The following is a 17,355-nucleotide window of genomic DNA, read 5'->3' as shown; positions in this document are numbered from 1 at the left end:
TTTCCCTAAGAAAATGATTTACTCATTGCACAGCTCATTTTCAATAGCTTCACAAACTCACTTTACCATAATGCAATAGGATCAGGTCACTCTTTAAGTTCCTGTGACCCTCAAGCATTCTCGGGAGAGAAACTAGTAATGAGACACCACCGCCGATTGCAAGTAAGACTATGCAAACTTTCACTACACGGGCGCGCTAAATTCTTTTTTGTAGAATAAGACACACACTGATACGTCCTTTTCTGTTAACACAGAGAGACGTGATGCGGTCGATTTCTGTGCGAACTTTAAAGGAAGCAACTCCTTTTACCGATTTGTGAAATCAGCAGCGGTGCGGCGCTGTTCAAGCTATATGTTAAACCGACTGAGAGCTGAAAGGAATCATTAAAGAAAACATTGCGGGCATGGTGAAAGTAAGTGTTGCATTTTGCCCACAAAGCAACAATGTATCTCTTTAGATACTCTATTGATGAAGCACTCATTTCTGTTTATAGATCGACAAACCAAAGTGCAACTAGGTTTCCATTTAGCCGACAGCAAGCATTCTTATACCCTGTGCAAAAGCACCGCCCGTCTGGCTCAAGTAAGTGCCTTTTCTTGTTCTTCTAGTTACAGAATATTTACATTTACCAAACCGTGTTTATGACTGATGGTGGATCTGTTCTCATTTTAGATCGTGCCATCCACATTTTAACCTGCCTCTTCTCGCCTGCAACGCGCAAATGTATTTCTCTATTTAATCAGGTACTTTTGAGAAATCACCACATAACTTTAATAATTGGTAAGTTTAGAGTCCCTTCTTGTGTATAATTCATACCCCCTTTTTGTTCCTTAGATAAACCAGTCCACGCCCTGAAGAGAATTCCACAAACCACCTTGGGAAACGAAACAAAACATTTGCATTTAATTAAGTTTCCCCCAGTAGAAATTTTATTTGAATTGTCTCGCCACTGGGCCTAATATTTCTCTTTTACTCCTTGAATTTGTTATACAATGCGGCGGCTAAAGATTGTCCTAGTAGCTGCCCCATTTGTGAATTAAGACTGGTGTTGGAATGTTTAGATAAATGTATCACGCTTCATGTATTGTTTGTTTACATCATATTGTTTCATCCCAAAGTTTGTATGTTTTTGTTTTATTTGTTGCCTTAATATGTGTAATTTGTTCTTAATTGGAATGTATCCACACTTACCTAACCGAGGATAAAATGTGGAGTAAAGTGCACAGAACAAAGTAGCAAATAAATGCTTATAGTCCATAGCAATTGAATTAATGGCCTTTAGTCTCTTAAATTGGTTTAGCAGCATTTGAAAGCAATGGTTAGGCCAAACCCCCACACTTTTTTACTTTCTAAAAGTAACATTTTCAAAATATTAATTAAACTATGATTTGACTATTTATTTGAGACCTTGAATCATTGTTCTAGCTAGTCTAAAACTAAAGTTATGCATTGTAAGAAGTTATAATGTAACCCAGTGTTTTTCTACTAGAGAGCTAGCCTTGCTGCAGTGGAACAGAACTTTGGAGGTTTTTTACTGACAGGACAAGTAAAACATAAGTACATATGTCCTTCTTTTTAAAATACCACACCCTGCCCTATGGGCATTTAGGGTCTAACTTAGGGGTGAATTATTATTTTTGAGGAGGAGTTTTATGTAGCGTGAACTTGCCCGGAAGGTATCAGAGCATATTACATGAGCACCAGATGGACACATTCATTTTATTAGGCACAGGGAGATTAAGTGATTTGCCCAGAGTCACAGGAGGTTGAGCATCCCTGCCGAGACTTGAACCTGGTTCCTCAGCTTCAAGGTTGACTGCTCTAGCCATTAGGCTAAGTATTAAAAAAGAATGTTTAAACCTGGCAAAAGGTTTATTTGGTGACAGATGGACTGCCTGGCGAGAGACATTTAATGATTTCATTGATGCAGTGTAGAAGTCGATAACAAAAGATGATCAAGTACCTTTAAGAACCTCACACATGAAGGTGTAAAAGAAGTCATTAATTAAAATGTCGCAAGCTGACAAAATTACATACAGTCAAATCAAAATAGCCTTGAACTTTAAATGCAATCCAATGCCAAATTAGGATTACAAAAATTTACACCAAACAAATGTTTGCCCCCGTGATGGAGCCCGAGAGTTGACCACAATTGTTGTTGCCCCCGAGCAGCAGCTGGCTCTTGTCTTGCTGCTTTGCTGGTAAGACCCCTTATCAGTAACTGGCCCCTGTGAAGCCTGGAACGTGGTGCCACAAAAAGACTTCTACCTGCACCTGGGCCTGCAGTGGTGCTTGGTCGCAGAGAGGGACTTGGTAGGTGGTTGACACCAACATTTGTGTGCTATATGTTACCTGCCTATACATTGCCATTGCCTTTTGAGTGTCTTTCCCTGCCATAAGATGGGTAAGGCTGATGCAAAACAAACTTAGCTCTCGTTTGGTCCACAAAGGCAAATGCGCACGATGGAATCACTTATGGACGACCAACGGCAGAGTCGGGGGGGCAGAGAAGGCTTGTCTCAAGACTCTGATATTCGAACAATGTTTCTGGATCTCAAGCATAATCTGACCGCTATTGACACCAAATTCGATCTGTTGATCAACAGGTTTGATCACCTAAAGGAGAAGATTGACAGTCATGATGAGCGCATCAACCAACTCAAAGTCTTCACGTTCACAGTTGAAGATGACAACTCCGCGGCGGTTGAGAAGCTGCTCTGAATGGAACGAAGCTTTGAAGTAATCCAGAGTAAAAATGAAGATTTGGAGTTGCGTTCGCAGAGAAATAACCTGAGAATATTGGATGTCCCTGAGTCAAATGCGCTGGGCTGCATGGAAGAGTCAGTGAAAACAGTGCTTTGCATGCTTTTTTTTATGTGTTCTCCGCTATGTTAATCGTGAAAAGAGCACATAGATTACTGGGTCAGCAACCTCCACCTGGGACGCAAGCTCACCCCATAATTGCCCGACTCTTGAATTCCTGGTATAGAGACACAGTCCTGAGACTGGCTAGGGTTCAATGAACACTCAGTTACCAGGTCAATGCAATATCATTCTACCCAGACTTCATAGTTATGGTACAGCCGGGCAGAAGAGATATCATATCCATTAAGTATTCCCTGCGGAAAACTGATGCCAAATGCTCCCTGCTGTATTCAGCTAAACTACGAATTTGGACAAACAAGCCGCCAAATTTGTCAAGGGCCTTCTTCTCGCTGTGGCCCTGCCACCTTCTGAGCCCCATAACACATATTTGGACCATCTCAGCAACAATGACTGAGAGGCTACACTTCTGGGCGAGGTACATGCCATCACAACAAGTGCTGTTTTGGTCCTTGGACCACCCTACTGACTTGCGATGGATACAACTACATTGTGATCCTGAGGCAACCCTGGTGATGAAGCTGTGCGAGCCAACTGTCCGGTGTGTGCGCTCTGACTACACTAATGCTGTGATTTCCCCCTCTTACCACCCAGCTACCCCCAGACTGGGAGAGTGTTACACCTCTGGTTTATCCTTTTGGGATGATTCCCTGGTTTTTCTCAGAGAATGCCCCTTTGAGCCTCTGTTTTGGGTGTGACTGTGGCATTTGGCCCAATTGGAGTGATGAAGTAGGTGGCGGGTGGAATATTTCTGGGATTGTTGATGAAGACAGTGCGTTGTGTTCTCTATGTCCCTTTCTCCCTTCCTCTCCTATCTCTGCCATTCAGCATGCAGCCAATAGCCTGAAATCTGGGCACATTACACATCCACATTCAATGATTTTAACCCCCATTTAGACATTCACGCCATCACAAAAATGGTTGACTTGCAATGTATGCAGCCTCAATGATGGGCATATAGCACGACTTGTTAAGGCATACCTGTAGTGACAAAGCATAGATATTTGCATTTTGCAGGAGCTGAAACCAACTGAAACTAAACTGACATGCTTGCGAGCAGGGTGGATAGGTGAAAGTCACGCTGCTTACTACTTGAATTGTGCTCATGGGGTAGCTATACTTATTTTGAAGGGCCTTCTCTGATACACATGTAAGACACTTTGTGATCAGCAGGGTCTATATATGATGCTCTTTGGCACGCTGCAAGGACATCATCTGCTCAGGCTAATATCCATATATGGTCCTAATGTAGATGACCTCCATTTCTTTTACAGAGTTTTGGTATGCTTGGATCTGAGGTAATTCTGTAGTGGGGGTATTTTATAGTTATTTTGGATCCTAGCATGGGCAGATCTAGCAACTCCGGCACCCTCACCAGAATGCGGCCACACAGCTGCGATCCACTATTGGCTAGCGACGCATGACAAATGAATGGACCATTGTGGTCCTTCATCTGCCAGAAACATTAACAGATCATGCCCCTGTGCTACTGAAGATGTCATCACCTGGAGTATAAATTGCACACCTTTATTTGGTGCCTTACGGCAGGAGCACTGCGAGACCAAGTGTTCATTGAGGAGGTCCGGGCGGCTAATGTGGAATACTTCATGCATAAAGTGGGTACGATCAACTCAATAGCAAACAGGCTAGCATTCTGCGGGAGCTGTGTGGAGAGCTGATCAGCTTGAAAATTAAATTTCCAAGCTGGAGCTCCAGTACTTTGCCAACGGAGTATACAGCGCAAACTTACTGACTTTGATGGGGAAACAACCTTTACCACTACTCTTTAACAACGAGGGGCCTGAACCATGATCCCTCAACCACTACTGCATTTACAACTACCTAGTCTAAACAGCGACCTGTCTAAACAACGACCTACATGAAGAGATTAGCTGTTTCTTTTGTTATAGTAAGTTAATTCTGTCTGATTTGTTTTTTCATTGAGTGTAATAATTTGTTAAAATATTTAACTGTGTTACATTTTCTAAGTTTATTTATGCAATCTTACTAATTAATGTACGTTGTTTAAATTTACCTTCTGAGACCAGTAGATGGCACTCTTGGATTGTTAATGATATATATATATCCAAAGAAAATCCTAGGGCTGGTCCAGTAACATTGGCGCAACACCAAGGCACAGACTCCACAAGCGATGTTGAATCAAGTGTCTTTATTCCAACATAAAGATATCCAAAAGTGACGCGTTTCGGCTGCCAGACATGCGGCCTTGTTCACACATTGGGCTGCATAGCAGTGAGTCATATTTATACACATACATGGTGACACATAAAAAGAATAGTAACTTTACTATGTTCATGCAGTGAGTAGACGTTACAGTTAGCTGGACATTTCCCTCATACAAAACCCTAGAAATTCCCCCGTTATAGTTAGTTTAGCTAACTATAACTCGCGCCCCTGCAATGCCCTGCTGATGACGTCACATATTACATCACTCATGACATGGTCAGTGACATCACTCATGACATCACTGATGACATCTCAAATGACATCACTGATGACATCACTGATGACGTCATACATGTGATAAATTAGTCCATCTTCTCACACCCAAATATAACCTTTGATACACCCACTCAAAATGTCAGATGGCCATTCTCAAAACCATAGATACTCCAATACCAATAACTACATACCCACTCATTGACTCTTAGGTCTACACACACATCCACTCACTCACCTGTACAGTCCCTCATACTTACAGTCACTCAGTACAGAACTATCATATGCATTTATACACCTATATAGACACTCACACACTGTCAATCATCCATACACATACTCACACACCTAGTCGGTCATGCACATAATTAATCACACTCTAATTTACTCACCTATACAGTTATACACACACAAGTTCACTTACTCATAAAAATGCTACCACATTCTTACGCTCTTATACAATTACTGATACACGCACACACTCATCCATACAGCCACTCTCACAATCAAACACTCTCACATATAGCCAGTTAGATACTCTAACACACATATACACTGCCTTTCACATATGTAGTTACTCACACATGTACCACTGAGATATACATTCAATCACTAACACACCCATACATACACTCACCCAACCATACAGTCCATCACAGATGCACTCTTAAAACCATGCACCCATAGAATCACCCACTCACACATCTATGCACAGAGTCATACACAGCCTGCCCACACAAACACTCAGGCACCCATTCAGATACTCAGACAACCAATCAATAACCCATATAGACACTCATATAGCTATTCACAAAACCATGCAGCCACTTATACACCAACCGACAGACAGATACAGACATTCACAGTTTAGTCACTAGTCTGCAGTAAGATACATTTAATGACTCGCTTATAGAGTCAGTCACGCACCTAGAAAATCATCCATTCACACACTTATACACCCACTCATTCTTCCATAGGCCTTTCCCTATATATATTAAACATATTACAACTTTACTGAAACACACAGACACTGGATGATGTCATCAGTGATGTCATCAGTGATGTCATTTGAGATGTCATCAGTGATGTCATCAGTGATGTCACTGACCATGTCATGAGTGATGTAATATGTGACGTTTTCAGCAGTGCATTGCGGGGGCACGAGTTATAGTTAGCTGAACTAATTATAACGGGGGAATTTCTAGCGTTTTGTACGAGGGAAATGTCCAGCTAACTATAACGCCCCTGAAACCTAAGATTTATTCAGTGAATTTCTAAGGTTTTTTAAATGCCAATTCCTAACTATAACGTGCATGAAACCTATGTTTTATTCAGTGAATTGAAGTATATAGATACTGACTAGTTAATTAAAGAAGTGAAAGACAAGTGTGAGGGTGACTAGAGGCCTGTATGCATACTGGATAGGAGTTTGAAGCAGTCCATGTTGTAAGGCCTGGCTCGCTGCATGAGTACTTGGATACTGACTGAATAATTAGAGTACTGCAAGGAGAGTGCCTGGGTGAATTTATAAGTGTTTGGGTTTTGGTGCAGTGAATGGATTAGTACATGGTGCTGAATGGGTCACTAGAGGAGTACATGGGGAGTGACAGGGTGTTTGCTGGAAGTGTATGGATACTGACTGTGGAATTAAAGGTGTGAAAGAGAACTCTGTAGATGGTTAAAGAACAGCATGCATAGTGGATAAGCATTTGAATCAATGCATGTGCTAAGGCCTGCCACACTCCATTAGTACTTGAATATTAACTGAATGTTTACAGTATTGCAAGGACAGTTCCTGGGTGAATACATAAGCAATGACTGCCTTCTAATTCTACCAAAACTTGAGAACAGGAAAGTTTTTAAGCAGTTATGCGTATTCAAAGATATGAAGTACCCAAATGCTTCTCTCACAGTGGTTCCCAAATGCACACAGACTCACAGTGTGATTCTAGACAAGCAACACTATCCCTAGGAGTTTACCAAAACTCATTCACTAGTCTGGAAGGGGTAAGGGGACTGCACACAAACTACATATTTCAGGACTGCACTTTAGTGTAAAATCCTGACTCATTTAATCAAAGCATAAGCAAAGACTGGCTTCTAATGCTACTTAAACTTGACAACAAGACAGGTTGTAAAACAGTTATCTGTCAGCAAATACACGATGTTACCAAATGCTTCTCTCACAATCCTTACCCAAATGCACATAGACTCACAGTGTGATTTTAGACAAGCAACACTATCCTAGGAGTTTACCAAAACTCATTCACTAGACTGGAAGGGGTAAGGGTACTGCACACAATCTACATATTTAAGTACTGCACTTTAGTGTCAAAGCCTGACTAATTTTATCAATGCATAAGCAAAGACTGGCTTCTAATGCTACTAAAACTTGACAACATGACAGGATTTAAAACAGTTATCTGTCAGCAAATACATGATGTTACTAAATGCTTCTCTCACAGTGGTTCTCAAATGCACACAGACTCACAGTGTGATTCTAGACAAGCAACACTATGCCTAGGAGTTTACCAAAACTCATTCACTACTGTGTAAGGGGTAGGGGGACTGCACACATGCTACATATTTCAGGACTGCACTTTAGTGTCAAAGCCTGACTCATGTAATCAAAGCAGAAGTAAAGACTGGCTTCTAATGCTACTAAAACTTGACAACATGACAGGTTTTAAAACAGTTATCTGTCAGCAAATACACAATGTTACCAAATGCTTCTCTCACAATCCTAACCCAAATGACATAGACTCACAGTGTGATTTTAGACAAGCACCACTATCATAGGAGTTTACCAAAATTCATTCGCTAGTCTGGAAGGGGTAAGGGTACTGCACACAATCTACATATTAAAGTACTGCACTTGAGTGTCAAAGCTTGACTCATTTTATCAATGCATAAGCAAAGACTGGCTTCTAATGCTACTAAAACATGACAACATGACAGGTTTTAAAACAGTTATCTGTCAGCAAATACATGATGTTACCAAATGCTTCTCTCACAGTGGTTCCCAAATGCACACAGACTCACAGTGTGATTATAGACAAGTAACACTATCACTAGGAGTTTACCAAAACTCATTCACTACTCTGGAAGGGGTAAGGGGACTGCATATAATCTATATATTTCAGTACTGCACTTTAGTGTCAAAGCCTGACTCATTTTATCAATGCACAAGCAAAGATTGGCTTTTAATGATACTAAAACTTGACAACATGACAGGTTTTAAAACAATTATCTGCAAGCAATCACATAATTTTACCAAATGCTTCTCTCACAATCCTTACCCAAATACACATAGACTCACAGTTTGATTGTAGACAGACAACTATCCCTTGTACAAAATACATTTACAAGGCTACAAGATCTAAGGTGACTGCACACATTGCAGAAAATCTACTACTACAGATTAGTACCAAAATGTTTCTCTCAAAATGATTCCTAAATGCACATAGACTCACTGTGTGATTCTAGACAAACAACACTATCCCTTGCACTATACCAAAACACATTTCTTAATCTACGAATACTACATTTTAGTGTAGAAACATGACTCATTTTGCAAATTCATAAACAATGACTGATTTCTAATTGTACCAACATATAAAAACAGCAGTTATCTGTCTGCAAACACATGAAAAACACAAATGTTTATCACAGAATGATTTCTACATGCACACACACTGTCAATAAGATTGCAGACAAAAAAAAATACTCCCTGCGCTTTAGCAGGAGAAATACATCAGTCTCATTAAAATCAAAATAGACCACATACATCCCCTCACAATTAAATAACTCACCTTTCAAGTTGCTTTGTAGATTAAGAAGTATATCAGTCACACACCAGATTTTCTTATACAGAATCTCTGCACTGTGCACCTGTCAGCAAAACCAAAGAATGGCAAAGTTTCCCTCTCATTTTCCACACATATACATGTAAACATCATAAATTCAAAAGCTAACACACATTTCTATTGGTTAAACATTTCAACCCTTTCCAGATGACATAAATTTGAACCCTACCTCCAATCTGCCTTCTGCCTGTTACCATAGAAACAGGTCATGGAACACTGAACTGAGCACACAGGTCAGAAGTTCAGCACACAATGTTGCTAATCAAAACAGCAAGTGTGCTTGACTTTTCAACATATCAGCTTATCATATATAATGTTCCTTTCAATCAGTTTTTGTTAACCAATAAGAATCATGCGTTTAAAAAACAGAAACATGCACCCTACCTTTCAGTGTAGAAGGTTGTCAAACAACCAATGATTTCTTGTCTTTTTTCAAAACTGCATCTTAGCCACCATTTTAGAAAAATCTTACTTTTCAAACTGCCATTTCATTTACAGAGACCATCTGAGTGCATCCAGACCTCCCTTCAAGATGCTTAGAGTGTGGATTGTGGAACACAGCTATATTTTCTGGAGCCAAAGATATGCAGAAAACAAAGACATTCACAAATACCTAGGTTTGCCAAATGTAGACATTAAATGGATTGGACAGAGAGGGTTAAAGTGGCACCAATTGATGCCATTGGTTAAATCCTTTATGCATATCCAACACCCTGACCTCATAATAGTGCACTGTGGTGGCAATGACCTAGGCACTTTGACTGGGGTAGGTCTGGAAATGCTTATGAAGGACACCTTTGCAGAATTGATTTCACTTTTTCCCAAAACTGCCTTTGTGTATTCTAACATATGCCAAAGGCAGAAATGGAACTGGTCCAATCATTTTTGTCCACAAATTGAGGAAGCTAGGAAACATGTGAATAAATCTGTTTCTGCTTTTCTCCAAGACTATAGAATGGGGTCCATTTACAATAACAATCTGTGCTTTCATATGCAAGAGATGTATAGGAGAGATGGAGTACACTTTACTGATAAAGGAAACAGAGTTTTCCTCTACTTTAGACTCTGTATAGATACTTACTTATAAGTACCAAAAACTCTCAATGAACACAACGGCTCATTTTAGAGCCACTCAAGAACAAAACACTTAAGCTTGTTTTATTTTTATTTTTTTTTTTTATTCCTCATACAGCAATGTAGTGTATCTGGAGTTATCGGGGACCCAATTCTCTATTTTCTAGACCATCCCAGTTCTCCATTCTTTGGAGAGATACATTCTGTAGGATCTTTAGAGTAGGGTCCCCTTTCGTCCGTAACACTTCCTAAACTTTTCCATACGCGCTGGGGGAGCTGACCACTCTGATCACTCACACAAGCATTATGCTTGTGGTTTTATTGCCATTGCATAATCATTGGAATTAAATGGGTCAAATCTTGATTGTAACATAAAAATACTAAATTAGATTGCGAATTGAGAGTCTTCCCATATTTCCCAGTACTTGTACCTTTTACTGGGCTTCCATCTCCTATCCCATTTATTTATTCTGTTAATTGAGGCCACCCAATCCAAATGTGTGGGCGGGACTGGTCTTATCCCCTTTATACAGAGTTCCCTTCGTGCAAGTAAAATCATTATGAACAGAAGATTCTCTTCCTTCTTAGTTAACGTTATTAACATATCATGTCTTCTGACCCCAAAAATAACAAGATCTATACTTACTTTCACTGGTCTTCTTAATACCAAATCTATGGTTTTACTCACTTCCTGCCAGAAGCCTTCAATATGAGGACATTGCCAAAACATGTGCACATCATCTGCTCTTGGTAGAGCACATTTGGGGCATGCTTTCGTAACGGATCCACCAAAGTTAGAAAGTCGCTTCGGCGTCCAGTATGCTCTATGGGAAGTAAAGAGATGATTTCTCTTTAAGGCAGCAGATTTCACAATTGACCAGCATTTGTTCATTGATACTTGCCACAGGTCTTGGAGATCCAGCGCCGGCAGATCTTTCCCCCAGATCTCATCGGGAATCAAAAACTCATCCTCTCCTGCTTTTACCAGTGCCCAGTACCATGTTGCTATTTCTTTTTTCTTTGGCGGATTTCTTATCATGATTGTTTCCATGATCCTATTTCCGGAAAATTTCTCCTTCACTGTTTTTGCCCAGCTGGTGAGCTGATAATATTTGAATTTTGAATCCCCCTAATAACAGCCTTGTATGCATCCCATGTAGTTTGAGGAGATACTCTCTCTTTATTATTTTCAAAGAAATTCACCGACTCTTTTATTAGATTCTCAACGATTTGTATATCATTGAAAATGGTTCGATCCACCGTCCATCTTATGTTAGACTGTTCCATGCCCAATTGAGTTTTGAGTAGAACAGCGGAATGATCTGAAAGTAAGGCTGGTAAATGCTCAACCCTAATGATTTTACATACTATCGTTTTTTCCACCAGAAAAAAATCAATTCTGGATTGATGACCCAGTCTTTTATTTTTGAACGTAAATGGGTAAGTTTTATCCCCTTTCTCCTTCCAGATGTCCACCAACCCCAGGTCTTTTCTGTAGATTCGCAACCATTCCCTCATTTTTGGGAGATTTATGTATTTCATTGGGGGCAGGCGATCTGTCTTGGGGTCTGGAATCAAGTTAAAATCTCCTCCTAAGACCACAGGAGTTACAGACGATAGTAAAAGAGTGTATAAATTTTGTAGCGAGGTGGGGTCATCTAAATTCGGCCCGTAATACCCAGTGTATGGGGTGTTGTGAATTCTGACCCTAGCAATCGCCCATCTACCTTTTTTATCAACTTCAGCTCTCTCGATTCGGGCTTTTACTGACTTTTTAAAGAGTATAGCTACCCCTTTTACAACACACTCCTGATCTGTACAGACATAGCAATCTACCCATCTCGTTTTTTTTATAATTTCGTCCCATTCCTTTTTTAATAGATGTGTCTCTTGCAAAATTATGATCTCACAATCTATTACCCTTAAGTACTCCAAAATTCGACGCCTTCTACTTGGTAGCCTTAAACCATTTACATTCCAAGATAATATGTTAACGTTTCTTCCTGACATTTCTTCTCTCTCCTAATCTTACAATCCGCTTTACCCAATTTTCTCTTAATTGGCCTAGGTGAGCCTCAATAACTTCCATTGCTGCTTTTTTTTTACTTTTTCTGCATTCTGAGGATATTTTTTTGATTTTTTTCCCTAAATTGCTCCCCACCCCTGTGCATTTTTTTTTTAGTTTTTATATTTTTAAATGATAAAAAACCCACCCTGGGGAAGCCTCCCTCTTTATCTTGTTGGGGTATATTGATGCCCCTTCTGAGCTCCAAGGCTGCCCGCTTTTTTTTTTTTTCCTTTTCTCTTCATTTTAGTATATGTGGGCTCTTCTCATCATTATATATATATATATATTTTTTTTTGTGGAATTATATGGATTATATGTATTCCATTTTTACATTTTTTTTTAAAATAAATGTTTAGATACCCAATCACTAGGCTAAATCACCAAGAGCTAAGTCCGCAACCCTTCTCTCCTGTAGTAAATATAATTCAAACTCCAGTAGACAGCCCTGATTGACTCCTTGCTTGATCTTTCATTTGTTCAAGGAAAAGAGCGACTTCAGCAGGGTCTCTTATGTTGTGCATTTTGTTTCGCCACATAATTCTGAGGCTGGCCGGGAACTTCATCTGTACGGAGGCTCCTAGACTTTTTAGTTCCTGCATGTATTGACCGAGTTCCCATTGTCAATTTTGTGTAGATTTTGAGATATCTGATCTGATTCTGAAGGTCCAATCATCTTTTTTATGAGGGCCTTTCTTTAATGCTTCACTCAGGATTCTTTCCTTGATGTTGTAAGTTTTAAAATTTACTAAGATTTTTCTTGGGTTCTTCCTCTCTTTATTTCTACCAAAGGGGTCACGGTGGACTCTTTGAATATCGTCATCTAATCCTATTTCTTTAGTCCATGGGAATTGCTCCTCAAGTAGTTGGACTATAAATTTCTTGACGTCTACCCCTTCTTTTCCTTCAGGGACATTTAATATTCGTATGTTGTTTTTTCTCGCCTGATTTTCCAAGGATTCCAGTTTTTCTCTCGTACTTTTTTCCTTCTCTTTTAGAACCCTTATATCTTTTTCATTTTGTTCTACTTTTTTGGATAGTCCTTCAACTGTTGCTTCAACTTCAGTAACCCGATCATTCAGTGCAATCATCTTAGTGTCTAGGGCCTCACACACCTCACAAATTTTACCCTGATTCATCTCTGATATTGCAAATTTTGCCCTCATTTCCTCCAGCATCTTCTCAAGGAACTGCTCTGTTGGACTTAAGCCTAAGGTCAGGATTTGTGTTTGGTTCCCCGGAACTCTGTTCACTCTATGATGTGAATTCAATTGATCGTCTGTCGGAGTCAACTGGGAGTCCACTAGTCCTTCCACCGTTAAGTTAGGCTGAACTGGCATAGCCGAGGTGGTGGGATCAGAGATTACCTCAGACATCATTAAAGATGCTGATGAAATGACAGTTTTGGAATGGGACTCAGTTGGTGCAGGGACACAAGCCAGGGAAGTTGTCGCAATTTTCGTGGAGTTGGTCCCTTTTGCCACGCTCTTTTGGCCTTGTTCTTGGATGTTAAAGAAGGATCTAAGGGAGGGGGTCACACGGGGGGGAGTGCCACACTTCCACTTCTCCCTACTTCTTTTCGAATCCTCCCTTTTGTATAGAAGCTACTAGAGTCCAGCTTAACCTGTTTTTTTGAATTTCTCTTCGTGCTGCGAGGGGCAATGTGTTGTTTGGGGTCCACTGGAGTTGCGTTTTGGAGAAAATCCCTATTTCTTAAACAGTAGGTAGACCTGCTTTTCTCCTGCTCAATGTTTGTTATTACTCCCTTGGCTTGTATCTTAGATTGTGTCTCTTGTGCTTGAGTAAGTACACTTGGACCTCCAGTTTTTGCAGATCCCAGGCAATTTACCCCCTCTCCCTCACTTCTTTTGCTTTCAATAGTGCTAGAGTTTAACATCCAGAGCGATACTCTGACAAATTTAAGAGAATTAGCTGTACTTTTCTCTCCGCACTCACTTGAGGTCCGGAAAACCCCTTTTATTACACTAGTGGGTAAACTAAACACTTTTATTTCTGATATCTTCTTTTCCAGTATATTTTGCACAGTAACCAAACTCTCCTGATCAGTAGTCTGCTTAGGGCACAACTCACACTGATCCACTGGCACTGATATTGAGAATCCTCCTTTACACGAGTATTGTCTGCCCTTGGTAGGAGGATGCCACAACTGCAGCTGCTCCCCGGTTGAATACAGCGTCTCACACCCTGCCTTGCCTTCCGCTGTTGGGAATGTTCTGTCACTGCCCCCGCTGCCTCGGAATAGGAAGGGCACTCTGCTCGCGGCTCGCCGAACGGTTTTGCGGGCTTTTCGTGCAGCGCTCCACACACTCGTAGAAGGGGGAAACCTCTGCTCCTCCCGTTTCTCCTGCCTCACCTGCCGGGACAGAGTGTTCGGTGTATGAAGAATCGGGCGCCAGCTCTGAGGTCCTCCGACTCGGTAGGTTTCTGCGGGTATATTTAATCCCTCCGGTGGCATGTTATTTTCGTGTTATCTTCTTATCTTGGTCCAGGGCCCTTACATATCTCATATCGGGCGTCTACTACATTTAGTGTATTTAACGAATTTCGTGTACTTTACCCGATGTCAAGACATCTTCTTCCACAGCGAAGAGATAGGAAAAAATAGCCTGTTCATTGATCTTACATAGGGCAGTTCTCTCGGAGCTCCCGACCTGGCGTCCTAGCCGGCCGCCATCTTCCCCCGCCCAAAAAAAAAAACCACTTAAGCTTGATGTTTATCTCCCAAAAATGTCTGTTTTTTTTTCCTTGGATCCGCGCACCCAACGCGCTAGGAACCACGCACCCAACACGAGAGAAACCGTGCACCCAACGCGATAGGATCCGCGTTAGGATGCGCGACTCCTAATTTTACCGTAAAAAAAAAAATAGCCCCTCTCACTAATTTTTATTATCCTCAGGGACCCCATCCCCCGGGGCTTATAAAAAAACATTGAGGACCGTGGGGGGAGCCCCAACGCCCCCACGGTCCCAGCCGGCTCCCCGCGTCCTTCGGGAGCCGGCATTGCTTTTCCACATGGGGAGCTGCTGACATGCAGCTCCCCGTGTGGAAAAGCAACATTGTTTAGATTTTGAAAGAGAGAGCATGTTTCTCTGCTCTCTCTTTCAAAATCCTAATAAAGTTTGCTATGGGAGGGCGGGAGACTCCCGCCCTCTCATAGTAAACAACAGTGTCCTGGGGGTGGGCACACCAGGACACTGTAGGAGGGGGGTGGTGGTCCCCAGGGCCCTCGAGGGCTCCAGGAGGGGGGGCCACACAGCCCCCCTCCCCCTATTAATGTAAAAACATGTTGCCCCCGGGATTTGGCCCACCCGGGGGCTAATTATTAACGAAGCTCGGAAGCCCGCGCTTCAGGTTTTTTTTTTTGGGGGCCCGATCTGCGCACCATGCGCGCATTTCGCCGCTTTTTTTTTTTTTTAAAGGTGGCCCCAGGGGGTCCTTCTGGGACCCCCTAAGCAACACTAGAGGGTCAGAGTATTTCTACCCTGCCCCTTTACATCTTTCACACTCTTATTTCCCTTACTTAATCAGCCTCGCTTCTACCGAGGCACAAAATGGCTGCCAACAGTTCCTAGTTTTGAATGTAGACAGACACTTGACAGCCAATTAGCATTCAGCACGTGATCGGGAGGATGCGCGCTCGGTTCGCAGAGGGTGCGCCTAGGGTGCGCATAGGGTGCGCGGATCCTCCGAGGCCATAGATATATCGATCTTTTTTACTAATTTTATCAGGAACTACTGAATGGATTTACAATATTTATGCAAAAGGCACGAGTCTGAACTAAGGACTACCTCTTTGCCAAATTTGGTGTAATTCCGTTCAGCAGTTCGGGCTGTAGCTGCGTCAACATGTCCTATGGGAAATTGCATGGGGAAAACGTGTTTTGGGACCCCCCTTTTTTCTCAGCCCCCGCTTGACGAATCACCATGAAACTTTCAGGATAGGAGCGGACCGGAGCTGGCCAAAAGTTTGGAAAATTTGGAAAAAAACATAAAGATTACAAATAATTTAAAAGTTCTTTGTCGCTATTTGAAAACTCAGAAAATATGTCCTCATTTTAGTTTTTTAGAGCACTAACCATAATTTTGATGCAAATAAGACCCTCTCATATATGTAATTTCTAAAGGAAATACTCTAGGTATTACAGTTATGATTACATAAAGATGACGTCAGGCGTTCCACACTTTTGTAATAAATATAGAATGTTAGCAATCTAGTTGTTCATTGGGATACTGTTGAGAGGCAGAGGCCAGGGGCACGGACTCTGAAAATTGTAGGCAGGTAGGAGAGTGCAGAGGCAACAATTTGACCACACTGGGCAGGCAGGAAGGGCAGTGGCAGCACAACAGACTATGGAGGGCAGTGGAAAGTGGGGCAGGGGCAACAAACCAACAATACAGGACTGGCAAGAGAGGCTGTGGCAATATAATAGACTAATGTAGGCAGAAGAAAGAGGCAGTGGTAGTACAACCATACATACCAACAGACCCGTTTCAGCCAGGAAATGTCCAATGCTTTTAAGCTCAAATGGGCTTTATTTGATCTGTCTCCTGTCTACAATCTCCTCTTTTTCAATGTAACTCAAAGGGAAAATCAATACCCCAGTTTTTTTCAAAATCTCCCTCTTACCAAGTTCAAAATGTTCGCAAGTATGGTACATTGGATCATAGTAGGCAGGAGGAATTGGGGTAGGGACATGGACTCGGATAACAGAGGACAGGAGGGACATGGAGAGGTGCACCAAACTGACCCTACAGGGCAGGCATCAGTGTTTGCAGCAGCACAATACACCACAAAGCGCATGCGGGACGGGAGTGCAGCCAAACAATCCATAGAAAGCAATAGGGAGGGGACAGGACCATGCACATGGACAACAGAGAACAGAGGGGGAAAGAGGCAATGGTAGCTAGCTGACCATAATGGACAGACAGGAGAGAAAGCTGCAGCATAACAGACCATAAAGGGCAGGAGGGACGGATCAGGGGC

This window comes from Triturus cristatus, chromosome 2_2 (genome assembly GCF_964204655.1).
Source record: "Triturus cristatus chromosome 2_2, aTriCri1.1, whole genome shotgun sequence".
NCBI classification, from domain to species: domain Eukaryota; kingdom Metazoa; phylum Chordata; class Amphibia; order Caudata; family Salamandridae; genus Triturus; species Triturus cristatus.
This window is presented reverse-complemented; position numbering follows the sequence as displayed.